General features: G+C 35.9%; 1 long non-coding RNA gene across 1 annotated transcript; it reads right to left on the minus strand.

Annotated features, from left to right (window-relative positions):
- Positions 1 to 3,560: 3,560 nt before the first annotated feature.
- LOC115480573 lies at positions 3,561 to 7,626 on the minus strand. The gene is made up of 3 exons (XR_003943844.1): positions 7,563 to 7,626; positions 7,265 to 7,332; positions 3,561 to 4,796 (listed from the first exon to the last, which is right to left on the minus strand). It is a non-coding gene; the product is annotated as an uncharacterized LOC115480573 (long non-coding RNA).
- Positions 7,627 to 10,025: the final 2,399 nt, after the last annotated feature.

The raw sequence follows: 10,025 nt of genomic DNA on the forward strand, positions 1-10,025 counted from the left end.
AGACCTCGGATAACCTCTCTCCTGGAAGCGCTTCGCCATTAAAGCTGCTTGGGTCTCAAATGCAGTGCTATTAGAACAGATTCTTTTTATTCTTAAAAATTGACTAATGGGCAGGCTAGCTTTCAGATGGTAAGGATGAGAGCTAGAGAAATGCAACACAAAGTATTTCGTGCAGTGGGTTTTTGAAAAAGAATAGTGTGTATTTGATTCCCTACCCTAAATATCCATACATCTAGAAATTCCAAACCTTGAGAATAATAGTGAAACATAAATTTCAAATTATGTTGAAAAGAATTCAACTTCTCCATAAAAAGCAGTAAAGATTGAGAAGAACCATTCCAGATTAAAAGAATATCGTCCAGTTAGCGTTTTCAAAAGGAAACAAATTGAAATTCAGCAGAGCCATACACAAATTGTTCTTCAAATTTTGCTAGATAATGTTTTGCCAGAGACGGAGCTAAAGTTGCCTCCTTCGCTATTCCTTGTTTTTGCTCATAATATTCCTTCTGGAAAAAGAAATAGTTCTTACTAATAACAAGGTGTGCCAACTTCATCAAAAACTGTGTAGATATGCGTTGAGGCAAGGGACGATCATCAAGTATCTCAGAAATAGTTAATAAAGCTTCATCCTGCAGAATGACAGTATAGAGTGAAGTAGCATCAACTGTCACAAAAATGGACTCCTCAAAAAGCTCCACCTCCTGAAGACAGTGTAAAAATCTGTAGTGTCCTGCAAATGTGACTTAACCTGATGTGCTACAGGTTTCAGAAAAAAATCTAGGAATTTTGACAAAGGTTCCACAACAGTGTTACATAACGCCACAATAGGGTGACCCAGAGGTTCTTCAATATTCTTATGGGCTTTAGGGAGGAAGTAAATTCTAGGTACATTAAGATATTCACAGATCAGAAAGCGGGCTTCTTGTGAAGTTAATATAGAATTACTTGTTGCTTCTAATATAAGTTCTTTGATTGCACCTTGAAGTTCCAAGGTAGGATCTGAAGGAAGCTTCTTGTAAGTTATATCATCTTCCAATTGCTTCTGACCTTCCAACAGATATTTGTGTCCCATAATGTTACTGCTCCTCCCCTGTCCGCATGAACAATCAAAGCTTCTTGCTGATTTTGTAACCATACTAGAGCCTCATGTTGTCTTTTAGATAAATTCTGTGTATGAAATTTCAAATCCTGACGTTTTTCCATTTGTTCTAAATCATGTAAAATACAGTTTTGAAATGCACAAACAGAAGAATCCAGATGTTCAGAAGGCATCCAGGTAAATTTCGGTTGCACAATAGAAATATCAGGAGAAGGCAGGTGAAAAAGAAAACATCTTTTTAAATGTAGCTTCCTAAAGAATTTGAAAAGTGACACTCATGTGGCGAAGGGATCATATCTGACCGAGGGTACAAACCCTAACCCTAAATTTAAAAGTTGTTCTTGAGCCACCGTCAGTACATACGATGAAATATTAATTATTGCTGATTTTGGGTTGTGCAAGCCCGAGTTTGGTAATGTCTCCCTGAACTCGGAGGATCGCCATAATTCTCTTGTGTCTGGAATCTTGTTTGGTGGCCTCATCGTCCGCAAGTAGAGGGGCATCGAGATTCTAAAAAGGTTTGAGGTCTTAATGAACCTGCGTGTTCAGGTCTTATGTTATCATCACCACTCGAGTCGCTGTCACTCATCATACCACTAAACACTGTATCCGATGTAGTTTTCGGAAGTTTATCTTTAGTCATCCAAAAATAAATTTGATTAGTCGCATAATCAAATATAAATATGGATATATATGAAGAAAAGTATCCTTATGTACAGCATTATTGTTTGGGACACTAGCTTATTTTCGAAAGGGAAGGACGCCCATCTTCCAACACAAATCGGGAGATGGGCGTCCTTCTCCCGAGGTCGCCCAAATCGGCATAATCGAAAGTGGATTTTTTGCGTCAACTGCTTTCCATTGCGGGGATGACCAAAGTTCACAGGGGCGTGTCTGCAGTGTAGCGAAGGCGGGACGGGGCGTGGTTAAGAGATGGGCGTCCTCGGCTGGTAATTGAAAAAAGAAGGGCATCTCTCACGAGCATTTGGTCGACTTTACTTGGTCCCTTTTTTTTCACGACCAAGCCTCGAAAAGGTGCCCGAACTGACCAGATGACCACCGGAGGGAATCGGGGATGACCTCCCCTTACTTCCCCAGTGGTCACCAACCTCTTCCTACCCTAAAAAAAAAAAATTAAAAAACATTTTTTCCAGCCTCTATGCCAGCCTCAGATGTCATATCCAGCTCCATCACAGCAGTATGCAGGTCCCTGGAGCAGTTTTTAGTGGGTGCAGTGCACTTCAGGCAGGCGGACCCAGGCCCATCCCCCCCCCCACCTGTTACACTTGTGGTGGTAAATGTGAGCCCTCCAAAACCCACTGTACCCACATGTAGGTGCCCCCTTCATCCTTAAGGGCTATGGTAGTGGTGTACAGTTGTGGGGAGTGGGTTTTGGGGGGCTCAGCACCCAAGGGAGCTATGCACCTGGGAGCAATTTGTGAAGTCCACTGCAGTGCCCCCTAGGGTGCCCAGTTGGTGTCCTGGCATGTGAGGAGGACCAGTGCACTACAAATGCTGGCTCCTCCCATGACCAAAGGGCTTGGATTTGGTCATTTTTGAGATGGGCGTCCTCAGTTTCCATTATGGTTGAAAAGCGGGGACGACCGTCTCTAAGGTCGACCATCTCAACATTTAGGACGACCATCTCTAAGGTGGCATCACATCTGTGGGCATCTCTAGCGTTTAGTATGCACTAATCATTAGCATGCACTAAAAACGCTACCACGCCTCTGTAAAAGACCCCCTAAGTAAATGTAACTAATTACTGTACTTAAGTTTTGTCATTTTACTTGTAAAGAAGTACAGGATAACATTTATTACTCTTTCTGAAGTAATAATTTTGCCAATTTTTACTACTTTTACTCAGTTACATCTGATGCTTGCAGTTAAAGGAAAAGTGGAAGCGAGATGTAAATGACAACTCCTCAGTTGTGAATGAAACAGCAAAACCACAGTGGATCATCTCAAATTTTGCTGTTCATTTAATATAGCTTATAAGAACAGTGGGGTTGCCTGTATTTGTTGAACTAGTTACTGGTCTCCAGCCACACAGAGCAGTAGTAAGTTGGATCACTTTAAAGGAGAGATGAAGCTAATTCTGGTAGCAATTCTTGGTGAACAGGCATTTGTCTCTACCACAACAGACTCAAGGACATTCCATGGAAAATTTTTGCATTGGGGTGACTGTCCACTAAATTGAGTCTTTAGAGACTTGCATCAGTTTGCCATCAGAAGAAAAATTATTAGAATAAACAATGGATTCCAACTTTGTGAAAGCCTTTTTTGTAATTGGACATCATAATAATGATAATGAAGTCAAAGATGAAGATGCAAGTGATGAATCAGACAGCACTACTTCTAATGCAGATGATAATGATAATAATGAAGATAAAGTATTCTTTGCTAAGTGTTTCAGAGATTCCCTTGATCAAAACCTGCAGATCAAGTCAGAAGACATCAGTAATATTGCAACTTGGCCTGATTTTGAAGGAACTTTTTATCAGATTGAACAATCCACTTTCTGCTAGCTTAGTTGTTGTACACCTTTTAGTGACTCACAAGTGCACTTGCATGAATGACAGTTATTTTCAAAACTTTAATTTTACTAAAAGCAAAGTGGATTGAATTTTACAGCAATAATGTTGATGGGAGAAAAATGTTAATTGTTTCATTCATTGTAGTGGTGGTACTTTAATTTTCAAAAAGTATTAATTAGGCAATAACTTTGTTACTTTCACATAAGTACATTTTTTAAACGTGTTCACTGTACTTTATACTTTTACTGAAGCATTAAAATATATTTATTTTTACTTTTATTTAAGTACTCAGACCTAGTACTTTGAACAACACTCCATAGATGTTGGGTAAAATTGATTTTATAGCCATGAGAAACTAATCTGAGGATCCAAGTTACCAAGGGCCAAACCTCCCTTAAAAAAAAGTATTTGTTGTCGTTGTTCTCCCCCCCCCCAATAGGCGAGTAGTCAAAATTTGGGGTTACCTGATTATGCGGAGGTTGTTTTCCTTTCCAAGGCCTCTACCATTAGGTAAAGCATTGCTAGGATGGGCAGATCAAAGGGAAAAGGGATGGGATTTGGATATACCACCTTTCTGTGGCTACAAAAGGAGCCTGGTACTCAGCTTGGAAAAACATAAGAATGGACTGCATGTGTTGCGTAAGGGAACTGCAGAACTTGTAATCGCTGCACAATCCCAGAATTTAGCATGACTCCTTGACTTTCCACCCACATCAAGCACTTTGGAATCTTTACCTAAAGGGGTGTTAGAATGGGTTTTGTAAGTAGGTCTGCCCCTACAACAATCAGTTGGTGTGGAAGTTGTGTTGTTTTGTTTTGTGGCCTGAAGCACACCACAACTTGTACTTTAGATCTAGTCTTCTCTGAAGTCCAGATTACGAAGAGTGGATTCAGCCAAACCCCAATTTGCACATCCTTGTTGATTCTGAAGGAATTATTAAAGAAGGTAGAGCATGTAGCTGTAAGACATGGGAAAGTCATAGAAACAGAGAAAATAGCAGCAGATAGAGACTACACATCTTTTCCAGCCTACCTATCCATACCAATGACTAAACTCTACAGTCCTTTCCTCTCCCTTAGAGATCCTTTGTGCTTGTCCCATGCTCTCTTGAATTCAGATACAGTTCTTTCTCCAGTGGGAAGCCATTCCAAACATCACCCTATTAATAAAGAAAACAATTCCTTACATTACTGTTGAGTCTACTCCTTTTTTCAGCCTATGCCCCGTCATTCTCAAGCTTGTTTCCCAACTGAAAGAGGACCATCTCTTGTGCATTTATGCCATGGAGGTATTTATTCCATCATAATCTTCCCTCTTCTGCATTTCTATAAATATTCTAAATCATGTTACATACTAGATGCTCCATCCCCCCCCCCCCTTTAATGGTCTCACCACAAGAATTTTTAAGTTATTTTATTTAATTAGATCAAACATTTACTCAAACAAGGTTGTTCCCCCAGTAGAATGGGTGAAATTGTTCATTACATGCATTATGAAGGATTTAAAAGAGCCAAACAGATTTTCAACTATAGATCTGTCACATCTACACCTTTCTTTGTAAAACTTATAGGTTCAGTTGGTTCTCAGTTAGACTTATATTTGATAAAACATAACATTACTCAGTCTGGTTTTCAATCTTTACACAGAACTGAGACGGTAGCAAATTCTCTCTCTCTCTCTCTCTCTCTCTATATATATATATATATATGTATTTCTCATTCCGGAAATGGCGATCGCTATTAGGGCATCATTTAAGCCACATTGAGCCTGCAAATAGGTGAGGAAATGTGGGATACAAATTCAAAAAATAAATAAATATGGGAGAGAGTGGAATGTTTGACCACGGAAAACCAAAGACTGGAGGGATGGATTCTTAAAAGTTGTTTATTGATGAAAAAAGACTCGACACAAATGTTGTGTTTCGGCCGTTAGGCCTGCATCAGGAACCTACAAAACACATATATACACGTATACATTAATAAAATCAATGACTATACAGATATATAATTAAAATCACAGATAAAACAAGAAATTAAAATATTAATTTTTTTATGTATATAGACCAAATAATAATAATAATTTTGTAAGCTAAGAACTAATCAAATAAAAAGATAATCAAATAAAGAAAATATCAATTTTTGTGTACATACTTCTATGTATAACCATACAACATTTATATATGTATTTGCACATGAAATACTCTTGTTTCAACCATAAAATAGTACGTTGAAGGAGAAGAATAATATTACATCAAGTATGTGTACAATCCCTTATGGATAGGTAAGTAAAAAAAATGAATTAAAAAAAAAAAAAGATTAAAAGTACAGAGAGTATGGATAAATTATGTCTACATGATGTGTTAAAAATATGTATGTGTTTATGTAGGACAAAAATGGTTATATACATATATATGTACATACACGCATATGTGCATTCATATATACATGTATACATATCTCTTTCTCACTCTATGCACATCATATATACCTGTATACCTTCTCTTAAATGTACCTTTTTGCAGAGGAGTCTGAATATATGTAATTCTGTGAAATATAAAGATAATTTATATGTTATGATCAACAATTGTAAAAAATGCTGGTTTATAAAAAAATGAGTACATGTAGAGCCAATGGTAATGAAACGTTGATAGAAACTGAAGTGTGGATATCATTTCAAATCCGTATATGGAAAATAGCGAGTTGCAAGTAAAAAAACAAGTACAAAATAAATAATAAAAAATAAACAAAAAAATATAAAAAGATAAAACATATAAAAATAAAAAAATAATTAATAAATCAAAACAAAACAGTTTATAATTGTAACGGATTGCGTCATGTGGCTTTGATTAGCTAAAAAATGGGATAGGTAGGTGTATGGAAGAAAACAGAAAAAAAGGGGGGGAAGGAGAGAAGGGGGGAAGGGGAGAGAGTGGGAGGGGGGAAAGAAGAGAAAGGGAGGAAAAAAGGGGGAAAAGGGGAGGGGGAAGAAAAGGGGGAAGGGGAAAGAAGGGGGAAAAGGGAGGGGAAATGGAGGGAGTAGGTGAAAGGGGGGGGGGGGCAGGAAGATGGTCAAAATAAAATTAAAATGAACCAGAAAGCGTGAAATGAATATTTAAAATAAAGCAGAAAAATGTGTATCAAGAAATATTGATTCATGTTCAAGATATACATATAGCTATGCGTACATATACATACATATATATATGCACGCTTGCACACTTACATGTATATATAACCAGAAAGGTAACATATACTGGATGACTTAAACGGATATAATTCCGTTGACATGCTGAACGCTTTTTTGTAGGGTATATGAGTGACTAAAAATGTGAATATGCTTAAACTTATTGCCCTGATACTGATCTCAGTCAACGGAGAACAACTGATACAAACGTTTAGAAGCACGTGGTATGGTGATCAATAAGGTGGTTCTGTAACAACACAAACGTATGAATGATGGGTATAGAGTTGCACCGCAGTATGAGAAGGTGTGGAGAAGAGTGATAAAGAAAGAGGAAGAAAGCCAAATGAAAAAAGCAAAATGAAAAAAAGTGAAAAAAAGCTGCATTGTATCTCAGAGTGGGCTTTGCGCTGGAATTGTGCACAAACTTATTACCCTGATACTGACCTCAGTCGACGGAGAACAGTTGATGCGATCATTTAAAAACATGTGCTGTGGTGATCAATGAGGTTGGTCTGTAACAAAACAAACGTTTGAATGATGGGTATAAAATAATGGGGAAGAGGAAGAATGCGAAATGGAAAAAACAATGTCAAAACATGAAATGAAAAAGACAGAACAAAAAGGAGGAACCCACATCGTTACGCTGGAATATACTTCCTGGTTTAGGCATGAATATAGAGAAGTTCTAATTGAAATGCTTGAACATAATAAAAAAAAGATAGCTGGTGGATCAACAATTTACCTTTAAAAAGACCTTTTCCGAAGAAACTTGCTCATAGACAATTGAAATGTCAGCGTAAAACGAAAAGGATCCGGTTTGTATGGATGGTCCCTTAAAAAAATGAAAAGGCGCCAAAATGGGCGGAAATGACATCGATGGACAGTCGTAGTGGAAATCGAAAGTAAAAAAAAGGGAATTCAAAATGTAGCAAAAAAAAGGGGGGGGGGGGGGGTAAGAAATGAAAAAAAATGGTTGTTAAAAAAGTGGAATACTGAAGTATTATTTTATAGAAAAGAAATTGGTAAAAACTCTGATGTAACAACTGAATGAATGACATGGTTAATGAGAGTAGATAACGGTGCTAGGAAAGAGAATGTGTGAATTGATGATTGGGCTATCAGAGGTCTTAAAAACAGGTAGAATAATAGATGTAATAGGCATCTATATTGAGCAGTAAATATAAGTATGAAAAGTATATGTTTTAGGAAATGAAAAAATATGAACAATATAAATGGTTGATAAACAGAAAAGAAAAGGTGTATGAAAATATTGCTGTGATTTGATGTTGTTAAAAAAATAAGATGCCATGTCTATAGATGTGACGTGACTTTTAAAAAATTGCAATACTGATGTTTGAAGGGAGAAAAAACGAAAGGGGGAAAAGTGGAAAAAGTGGGGGGAGGGAAGAGAAAAGGATGGGTAATATGGGAGGGTGGGGAGGGGTGGAGAGTATGATACTTAAAATAAATGGTAAAAGTCAAAATACAGTTCCTATGGTAATGATGACGTAATGTAAAAAAGTATTTGAGGAATCCAATAATGTGTTGCTATGAATTGGAAATTGGAAAATGGAAAATAATAATAATAATATTGAAAAAATAAAAATGAATAATTAAAAGGAAAGTATTATCGGCACCATTAGTTGAGCACTGGATCTCAGCAAATCATTCAATCTCTGACATTAAGTTCTTGGTTTTCAGGACATTCACCAAAAAATGGAGAGGTGGTGATTTAGATAGTCAATTACTCCATGAGGAACAATAAGCTGATTTATGAATTTCAAACCTTAATCCCTAAAGGCTTGAATAATGAAATCGATTTCCGTCCCTTCCTTTGAATAATTCTACATTGCAGAATACTTTATATTTCAATATTACTCCCGCAAAAATTATTCTTTAGACAAAATAAACTGTATCTCCACACCCCCAGTTTATTAGTTTACAAAGTTTGTCACTTTCGCATACATTCAAAACCTATGCACACTCTTATTGTTTAATACCTATTTTTATAAAAAATGTTTTATTAAATGTATCTTATTTTTCAATATAATTTAAAAAAATTAATGTTTTAATTTATCATTAATACTACACTATTCTTCTTGTTTTGTGACCTTGTTTATAATCCAACACCTTATTCAGTATTGTTACAATTTTTAGTTTTCACATATATTTTCCATTTTTTTATTGTTTCTTTTATTATTCATATTTATTTTAATTTTTTCATTTTTTATCAATTTTTTGTTTATTTATTTTTATTTTATTTCTTTATTCATTTATTTTTTAGTTTTTAATTATTCATTTTTATTTTTTCAGTATTATTATTTTCCACTTTCCAATTCATTTTGTACTGATATTTTCTACATTGCAACACATTATTGGATTCCTCAAACACTTATTTTACATTAAGTCATCATTACCATAGGAACTGTTTTACCATTTATTTTAAGTATCATACTGTCCATCCCTCCTCACCCTCCCATATTACCCGTCCTTTTCTCTTTTCCCTTCCCCTTCCCCCCTTTCGTTTTTTTTCTCATTTTTCTCCCTTCATACATCAGTATTGCAATTTTTTAAAAGTCACGTCACATCTATAGACGTGGCATCTTATTTTTTTAACAACATCAAATCACAGCAATATTTTCATACACCTTTTCTTTTCTGTTTATCAACCATTTATATTGTTCATATTTTTTAATTTCCTAAAACATATACTTTTCATACTTATATTTACCGCTCAATATAGATGCCTATTACATCTATTATTCTACCTGTTTTAAGACCTCTGATAGCCCAATCATCAATTCACACATGCTCTCTTTCCTAGCACCGTTATCTACTCTCATTAACCATGTCATTCACTCAGCTATTACATCAGAGTTTTTAACAATTTCTTTTCCATAAAATACTTCAGTATTCCACTTTTTTAACAACCGTTTTTTTTCCATTTCTTCCCCCCCTTTTTTTCTCTACATTTTGAATTCCCTTTATTTTTACTTTCGATTTCCACTACAACTGTCCATCAACGTCATTTCCGCCCATTTTGGCGCCTTTTCATTTTTTTAAGGGACCATCCATACAAACCGGATCCTTTTCGTTTTATGCTGACATTTCAATTGTCTATGAGCAAGTTTCTTCGGAAAAGGTCTTTTTAAAGGTAAATTGTTGATCCACCAGCTATCTTTTTATTATGTTCAAGCATTTCAAT

The sequence above is a fragment of the Microcaecilia unicolor genome, chromosome 11 (genome assembly GCF_901765095.1).
Source record: "Microcaecilia unicolor chromosome 11, aMicUni1.1, whole genome shotgun sequence".
In the NCBI taxonomy this organism is placed as follows: domain Eukaryota; kingdom Metazoa; phylum Chordata; class Amphibia; order Gymnophiona; family Siphonopidae; genus Microcaecilia; species Microcaecilia unicolor.